General features: G+C 47.9%; 1 long non-coding RNA gene across 1 annotated transcript; it reads right to left on the bottom strand.

Annotated features, from left to right (window-relative positions):
- Positions 1-458: 458 nt before the first annotated feature.
- Positions 459-8,709, bottom strand: LOC144712413 (uncharacterized). Its single transcript, XR_013583790.1, has 2 exons — positions 6,699-8,709; positions 459-670 (listed from the first exon to the last, which is right to left on the bottom strand). It is a non-coding gene; the product is annotated as an uncharacterized LOC144712413 (long non-coding RNA).
- Positions 8,710-8,827: the final 118 nt, after the last annotated feature.

The raw sequence follows: 8,827 nt of genomic DNA, 5'->3' as shown, positions 1-8,827 counted from the left end.
TGTATTTTTGAAACATTTAAACAGGATTTGATATGATATTGCGGGAATATCAGGTCTCCAAGATTAAAAAGGAATGTTCTCTGTTGGTTTACTTTCTAAATAAAAGTATAGATATTTAGAAATCATAAGGGACATAATTGAGAAGAGGGAGGTATGAAAGATGAGAGAATATGAAGAGAATATAGGTCCTCACTTCATTCTACATGTCCTAAAAAGATCCCAAATCGAAAGCGTAATGACATAAGGAGAGTATTTTATATATGGTTTTTTCAATGATGGTTGACGAAGAATGTAGCGATTTAGAGGGAGTTAAAGGAAATATATTATCAATTTTATGGTATTTTAATGTCTGATAATATAATCTGATCATTTAATAAACTCGTTCTTCAATCAAGACAAGGGCTAGTACATTTCGCCCTAGCCAAGGCAATTTCAAAGAACACAAATCAAGATCAATGAACAAAGAAACAAAAAAATCAAATCACATACCAGGATAAGAGTTGATCCAAGAAGACCTTCCCTCTGACTACAAACTGTGGTCAAGCATTCAAGAAATGAAAAAAGAGAAAGAGAATAAGGGACTTATACCAAGGGTTGCGGGGTCACACAGTTCCACTTTTGCCCATAAGTATTCCTTCAATTTTCTTTGGGGCTATTCTCATCAACCCATCTGCATAGATGTAAAGTGGATACAATGAATAACTCAATCTGTTGATTCTCAATTTAATGGTTGGATCTTCAGATATTAATGTTTGAATCTGGATCAATCTACGACGTTCGATCTGTTTAACCTTCTCGCTCTCCACAAAATTTGCAGAAAAACCCGCCACTTTTGCAAAATTTTATTTGGACACTGCTCGATAAATATTTGAATATGTGCCCCTAAGCTCCTATTTCACCTTGAAAATTGTAAAAACCCCTCTGTTCTTCCAAAACAAGTTAAAATACCAAAATATAATAAAATAGGAGATTCGCACTTGCAATAACATCCGGGAGCAATTTTAGAGCCTTTTTGATGGGGGACCATCCAGCTTCGAAGACCCGCTCGCATCAACTCATCATGTGAGGGCTCACATGCAAAACCCAACCTTCAGAGTATCTGGCCTAGTGAACGGCCCACAGCGGTTGACGTTATCTTTCCTTATATTTTCATTGTTTAGTAGACCTTGTATGTCAGTTGTGTATGTGTTTTTTTTTTTTTTTGCACGTGTTTGAGCTGTTGTACAAACCTACACGTTTAAGCATGTGTGAGCCTAAGTGTGGACATGTTAGTTGGTATACCTCCTATTATGGGGGCCTAATTACTTTTAATTGGGCCTTCTCCCCTTTATTTCTAAGGGGAAGGTCCATATTTACCCCTATAAGATGTGAGAGTGCCCATAGGAAGAAGGAGAGAAGAATTGTTGAAAAAAATGTGATTTTGTGGGTTTTCCCCCTTAATTTAGGTGTTTTAAGTTATTTTTAGGCTTTTTCAGTATTTGTGAAAATGCCACTGCAAAGTTGAGATTGATAAAACTCTAATCTTGATTGCTGGAAATCAACGCCGCTGCCATCTTCGCCGCTGCTCGGTCGCCATCTCCTGCTAGTGTCCTGCCATCAACCGCGCATGCCCGTGGCCGCCTGAGTTCAACCCCCCCCCCAACAGCCCCACGATGCCGGCGCCGCCCCATCGGATGTTGCTTCTCTTGCAGCCCCCCACACGAGCCTGCAATCACTTTGTGGCCTCCCGCGGCCTCTCGCGACAGCCGCCACTTGGCCTCTCACTATAGTTGCCACTCAGCCTCCCGCGGCTGCCCGCGGCCACCTTGCGACATACCGCAAGCACCCAGGCCACAGACACAGGTCCACGTCACCTAAACTGCCTCCACGACGGTCGTACCGCCTGAATAACGCATGTGGCCGACTGAATTGCCTACGGCCACCGCAGCTCGCCGTGGCCGCATGAACCCTAGCAACTGCCATAGCCGCCAACCGCGGATGTGGACACCACAGGCGCTAGCCGTGGCAGCATCCCCTCGCTGCTAGCTGGCCTGCAGCTTGCTCAACCATTTGGCCCTCGTTAGCCGCATCCACTGCTGCCGAACTCGTCTCCGCCGCGCCCCTCGCCTCCGTGCCCGCCGTCATCATGCTTGATGTCGTTGCGCCTAATTCCCCTCAGCCGCCACATTTGCTGCCGCCGTGCCTCACCACCACGCCATGTCAATGCCGCACCGCCACAACCTGCTACCGTTGCGCCTGTTGATGCGTACGTTGCTACGCCCGCCATCACATCTACTCGTGCCGACACGCCTACTCACACCACTACGTCTACATGGGCCATCATCGCTCCTACGTGTGGCTTGCTGATAAACACAACTTTTACCATTATTTATGCATATATAATATCATGAAATGATGATTTTTTACATTTTACTGCTCAATATATGTTTCCTTTAACTAACCCCACTTGATTCTATGAATCAAGTGGATTAGATCTCATCTTGCTTTAAATGAGCACAGATATTGATTTGGAGATAATGCATATGGGCGAAAATGAATCAAGGAGGGCGCCTGGACCAAGTCAAATGGCAGTTATGGATCAATATGGACCAAGTCAAATGGCGGTTATGGATCAATATGGACCATTCAAAAGCTCCAGGCAGTTTAGAGAGATGAATTTCTATAAATAATATCTCAAGAACAATGATAAAGTTGTCTAGAATTTTTGTTTTGAGAGAGGAAGAGTTGTTTGAATTCGAAATTCTGTAGACCCTCTATTGTTGATGAGCAATTGAGTCAAGTGAAGAAACAAAGCTAAGAAAATTCTAAGAAGAAGGATCACTTCCTAGCCGTGAGGGGGCGTGACACAAGGTATGTGTGAATTCTTAGAATACAGTAGTTGTTGAATCACTTTTAAGACAGGTTAAGTTAGGTTAGAAAGTAAACAATTGTTACTTTCTAACATTTCTATCAAATCCTGTTTAATATTATTCTCAAATCTAAGTTGTAGTTGAGAAATTTACATTAGCGTGTATTGAGAGCATTGTTGTGCACAGATTGTGCACAACAGCTAGCTGCAACCGCACGCGCAGCAGCTGATCGCCGCCGCACACGCAGCGCACAGCGGCTGTTCGTTGCTGCACGCACTGTGTGCAGTTGCGGACTGCAGCCACGCATAGCTGCGCAGCCGTGTTCCATCGCACGCACAGCGCACAGCCGCTGCACAAGCTGTGTGCAGCCACGGACCGCTGTCGCACACAACTTTGCATCCGTGTGTTGTCGCACCACAGCGTGCAGCGGCTGATCGATGCTGCACGCGCAGCACACAGCTGCTGATTGCCGCCACACAAGCTGCGCGCAACCGCGATCAGCCACCGCACAACGCCGCGCACGGTAGCACACAACTACCACAAAACGTGGACAGATATGAGACTTAGTCAAGATCTGTCTATCTTTTAATATTTAAATTTCAATTTGAGATTAATAAATCTCAAATTAAAATTTAATAATTAAAACTAAAAATTAAATAATTAAAATCTTAGTTATTAATCCGATATTTGAATCTTAAATCTGTTTAACTTTAAAACAAATATTGAATCAAGAAAACAAAACAGAAAGTATTGAATTGAAATAAATAGACTGACCTGCTCCTTGTGGTGAGACCCTTACTTACCCTAGGTTAGTGAGGAAATTTAATTGTTGAATAATCTCAAATCCTCACACATTGATGAACTAGTTAAGTCTTAAAATCATTCTTTAAACATCAAAATTTGGGATTATCACTTGCCTTCAACAGTTGTCGAATCAGACATCGGCCGCTTGCTAGTGGTATACTCATAACTCCCTCTTGGCGTCATATTACTGCTTTCAGTGCCCCCAAATGTTTTCTCCATCGTCGAGGTTAGATTAGTTATAGATAGGATTCTCATGCCGAGGATTAGGATTTCAATTGGTATGTCCTTGGTTGGGATCGTCGAGGGCGTGCGCATTAGCGACAGTAGAAGAGCTCGCACCGTCAGTCTTCGACTCAACGCCCGGATCATAGGGAGCCTAGTGGCATTCCTAGATCTTATTTACAGTGACTTATTTCGTTGGTGTTTGTCAATGTCTCATCGGTTTTAGTGTCCCACCATCACTAGCATTACATCATTATTATTTGTCTCCACTACATAACACAAATGCCCCGATTTTCATCGGTAGTACGCCGCATAGCACTTTCTCGTCGCAAGTGCTCATCTTCAGTCAGACGTAACACTGATTTCTGATAGGTAGAGTAGATGCGTCTATCCACAAGACGTCGTAAGGTCTGGGATGTGGTATGAGAGTTAATCCCATTTTGGTGGCGGTTTCCTCCGAAACTGCATTGATGCAGCTGCCACTATCAACTATCAATTTAAGTGTACGTCCTCCGATCTTGACGTACAAGTAAAAGATAGACGTATGTTGAGCTGAGTCAATGGGTGACAATCCTATCGGATTCGCCGATGGCGGCAAGATGACCACGGGAGTAGGAGTAGATTGACCTTGAGTTGTCCTAGGAGGGTGGGTTAGTGGTCTCGTCTGACTAGACCCGGTCCAAGGGGTCGTCAATGCCACGGTAGGCTATGTGCTGGGACTAATCTATGGACGGGCCAGGTAGAGCTCGAGCTGCCGGCGTCCGTGCTGCTACGCTGAATCCGCAAATTCACTACTAGGGTTTTTGGTGCGGATGTGATCGGGGTAATCTAAATATACGCTTAGGGTTCTTCGTCTCCTCCTCGGGAAGTTCTCCTGGGAACTCATCTATCTCTAAGTCATCCTCTAGTATAGTTTCTACGGGGTTTCCATGAATGTCCATATGTAGTAAGGATGGACATTCGGACCTACGGTGTCTGAAACCTTTGCATTTGAAGCATTGCACAGGTTCTCGGGCGGTGGCCGGTGCTCCGGCTGTAGATACAACGAATGATGCGGTTTGGGCTGCCGTCACCATTGTGGCTGGTGGAGAAGTAACTCGAGGGGTGGTTTGGTTCTTCTAGTCCACTCTGAGTTACTCGTCATCCTAGTAATCGTAGCTGCGCTAGTGTTGCTAACATTGGTTGCTCGTGTGGCAACCGCGGCTGAAGGAGTAACGTCATCTATCGTGTACTCATTACTTCAACCAAGCTATAGGCTTGGTTGACCGTAGCTGGATTCTGCTCCAGCACCCTAACTCCTAGGTCATTGCGCAAATCATGAATGAAAAATGAGATCTGAACTTGTGGGCTGCCCACAAATTTACATCGCATCCGGAATTCCCCAAATTCCTCTATATACTCACTAACCTTTTGCTTGCCTTGTTTAAGGAATATCCATTTAAGGAGCAAGCGGGTCATGTAGAGCTTGGGAATGTATTTATCTTTCAACTTCCTAGATATCTATTCCCAAGTTGGAGAAGGTTCTCCTCAGTGTTGTGCCGCTTCCTTCTCGTTTTTCCAAAAGATCTTGGGTTGACCACCAAGTCTTCCTTCCACGTATGACACGCATAGATCGTCCTCCATATCATACCACTGAAAATAGCTATTAAAATTGGACTCCCAGTCCATGTAATCTTTAGGGTTCCTTGAACCCTCATAAAGTGGAACCTCCATTCTAACACTCTTCTTTATCATTGCTCTATGGGCTTCCCGACGATGGTCTCTTTCATCGTCCTCGGGTTGACGTCGGTGCGGGGGCGGACGTCGCACATCTTGTGGCCCTTGGTAGTCGGTATGGTCATGTGTAGGGGCCACATAAGGAGTTGTCGGTGAGGCGTAATCACCATATCCATGTTGTGTCGTTTGCACATAATTGGTGGAACCGCTTGGTTGGCCACCGGGGCAGTCGGCCCATAAGTAGGTGGTGGCATGTAGGTAGGTGGCGATGGAGGTCTCATTGTAGACTCCCCGGGATATGCCGTATGTGGCACTAGATGTGGTCCCGATGCGTGATACACATCATGTGGTGCATAAGTAGGCACGGGTACATGGAGTGATACATGTGATGTGTTTACCAGCGGCGCACCGTATGGTTGTGGCACCGGGGTAACGTAAGGCCCTTGAGTCAGGGCTAAACTCGGCATCGGGCCATAGGGTCCGTGCATGGCTGACGTCCCATTCTGGTACATGGGTCCATTTGGACCTGTTGGGTAGCCTTGCGCTGTGGGCACGGCATATGGATTGCCTCTGACAATCGATGGTGGGATGACACCATAGGGGTACGAAGGAACGTCGTTTCTAGGATTTTCAGGACACACGTGACCGTTTGTCGGTGGTGGATGGTAGATTTCCGCAGGGCGGTAATTTCCATGATGTGAAACGACGACGGCCGGGATCGATCGGCGCGTTTCACGTCACAGGATCATGATGCAAATGTATGGGATGTAAGCCGAATGATGAGAAAATACGAATGAGCAAATAAGAACTTGACGGATAGCGACGTCGGCCGTACCGATCAACGAGAGAGGAGTGATCCTAAGATCAAACTCCCAATGACCCGTTGGACCTACGAGACGTCTACTAAGTGAGGGCGTCTAACAGCCCTGGAGCATTCGGCGTCCAAGTCGGATGACAGTCCGTCTACCACAAGAATCCCTATGCTCGACAGGGTGGCTAGTCCTATCCAATGATGTTTGAGAATATCGCGGTAGCGGACGCGATAGGGGAAGGTGAGACTGTCGAAGATAATAATACTGGAGTTTATGGAGGGGAGACGAGACTGACCTTTATATCGCTTAGTCCAAGGCGTCCAAGTCGTCGAGCGGATGCTTAGTGTCGGATCGTGCGGGCAAGTGTCGTTGACGAGGACGAAACCGGGTGTGGATGGTGCGGTCGTAACTACCAGCAGAGAGCTGAGTCCACGGGTGGCGTGTAGCAAGAGTTGGAGCAGAGGGCGCACAAGGCGCGCGCTTGGCTGGCGCACGGCGCAGCCGTGTGGGTGGGCAAGACAAGCGAACCAAGTATCGAGGGAATAGTCGTGTGGGTGGGGTATCGAGGGAATAGTTGGTAATTTCCATCTATGGGGTAACTCCAGTCATCGTGGTATCGAGGAGGTCGATACCGCTCTGCTTGTGGCGATCATCGATGGTGATTCTCCCAATGCTGATGGCGTTGTGGACGATAGTGGTGTGCCGGTAGTCCGTTCGGTCGTACAGCTGGAGGCAGCGCAACTCCCTGGTCGGCGGTGAGATTCTTCTGCCGATGAGATTGTTGCGTTATCACTATTTGGCGGCCTAGTCATAGGCGCCGTAGCAGATGAGAGACGGTCTTCAGACCATGTAGATAATACGGGTCAAGGCGACCCCACTAAGAGGAGTAGGGATCCGAGCTACGGTATCCCTATCTAAGTGTGGAGGTAATTCACCTTCCACGTCTGCAGGACTTATGTCCTGATAAGGTTCAGAATGTGGACCTTCAGGTGGAAGGTCCACAACGTCAGGATCGTAGATTGGATCTGACCCCAGGTATTCTTTGTCCACTGTACTACACGTCGGGGTCCAAATTCCCAAGTAAGCGATTAATGTTTTACCCCAAAGAGAAATTTCTAACTCTCACTAAGTCGAATTAACGGGGTTGAATAGCAGGGCCCCAAGTCTCGAGGCACGGAAACTAATTCGACAAGTACTAACAGGAAAGTAAGGCAACTGCGTTGAAAGGGAGGGCAAGAGCGGTAGCACCCGAGGAAATTCGTCTCGTATTAGCTTGACTGACTGTCGTCCAGTCCGGCGATCCGTGCAGCAAGATCCACTGAAGGAATAATCCACGAGCACAGTGCAATACACGCGAGGCGCGGGCGGGCGCGGGCGGGCGCGGGCGGGCGCGGGCGGGCGCGGGCGCGCGCTGTAGCGACCGAAAGTGATCAAGGGACGATCGCGCAAACGCGGGAGCACGCGGCGATGTACGAGCGATCACAGGTGCGTGCGCTGCAGCCGAGAGCAAGAAGGCGGATCGAGCCGGCGCGGGCTCGTCGGGCATAGTACGAGCGTCCGCTGGTGAGCACGGGGCGGCAGAGCGAGTTCGCGATGCACGCGCTGGTGAGCACGGGACGCACGCGCAGAGATGATCGGAGCGAGGGTGGAAGAACACGCGAGGGCGACGGCGTGTGTCCACGGGCGCGCGGGCGCCGGACGGGTTCCTGCCTGGTTGGTTCGTCTGACGGATCTTCCGAAGATAGAGGAAGGCCCTCTGGTTTTCTTGAACAGGGTTCAAGAATCAGTTTCTTGAGCGGATAGATGCCTTCCAAGAAGAGAAGACCTGGATTCTTCCAGCGACAGCTGCAATGATGAAATGCACAGCGAATGATCAGATTGAACGGTTACCCTTGGGTTGCTGAAGAACAAGAGTCGATCTTGAACCCAAACGACCTTCGTCTTGGACAATGCTCCTTTCTAATTAATCCACACAACAATCAACAATAGAGGGGAAAAGGGTGAGGAGGTCGATCACGAATTTTGACGAGATTGTGATCCACGTCTTCCACGCTCCACTTCCCAATTTTCCCACTTCTCCAAGGGTATCCAAACTCTCTCTAAGAATAGAAACTAAGAAAGAACTAAGAAAAAACAAATCTTTGATTTCCAACTTCAAGTCTATCTGTCCTCTTGGGCATGCCGTCCTTTTATAGGGCCGTGGGCATGCCCAATTGGGCATAACTTGAGGGAACCGTCTCGAGACGAGCGGTTCTCTCAAAATGACGAGAGAGAGAATTAAATCGTTCGAAGTGGACGAGGCCAAAACACAAACAGCCTGGTCCATAACTCGGCGAGGAAATTACAACAATAGAGATAAAGAAAATAAATGAAAAAACGTGCGGCTTCGTCTTCACTTGGAGTATCTGAACGAGGCGTCGCGGG

This window comes from Wolffia australiana, chromosome 14 (assembly GCF_029677425.1).
Source record: "Wolffia australiana isolate 7733 chromosome 14, ASM2967742v1".
Lineage (NCBI taxonomy): Eukaryota > Viridiplantae > Streptophyta > Magnoliopsida > Alismatales > Araceae > Wolffia > Wolffia australiana.
This window is presented reverse-complemented; position numbering and strand designations above follow the sequence as displayed.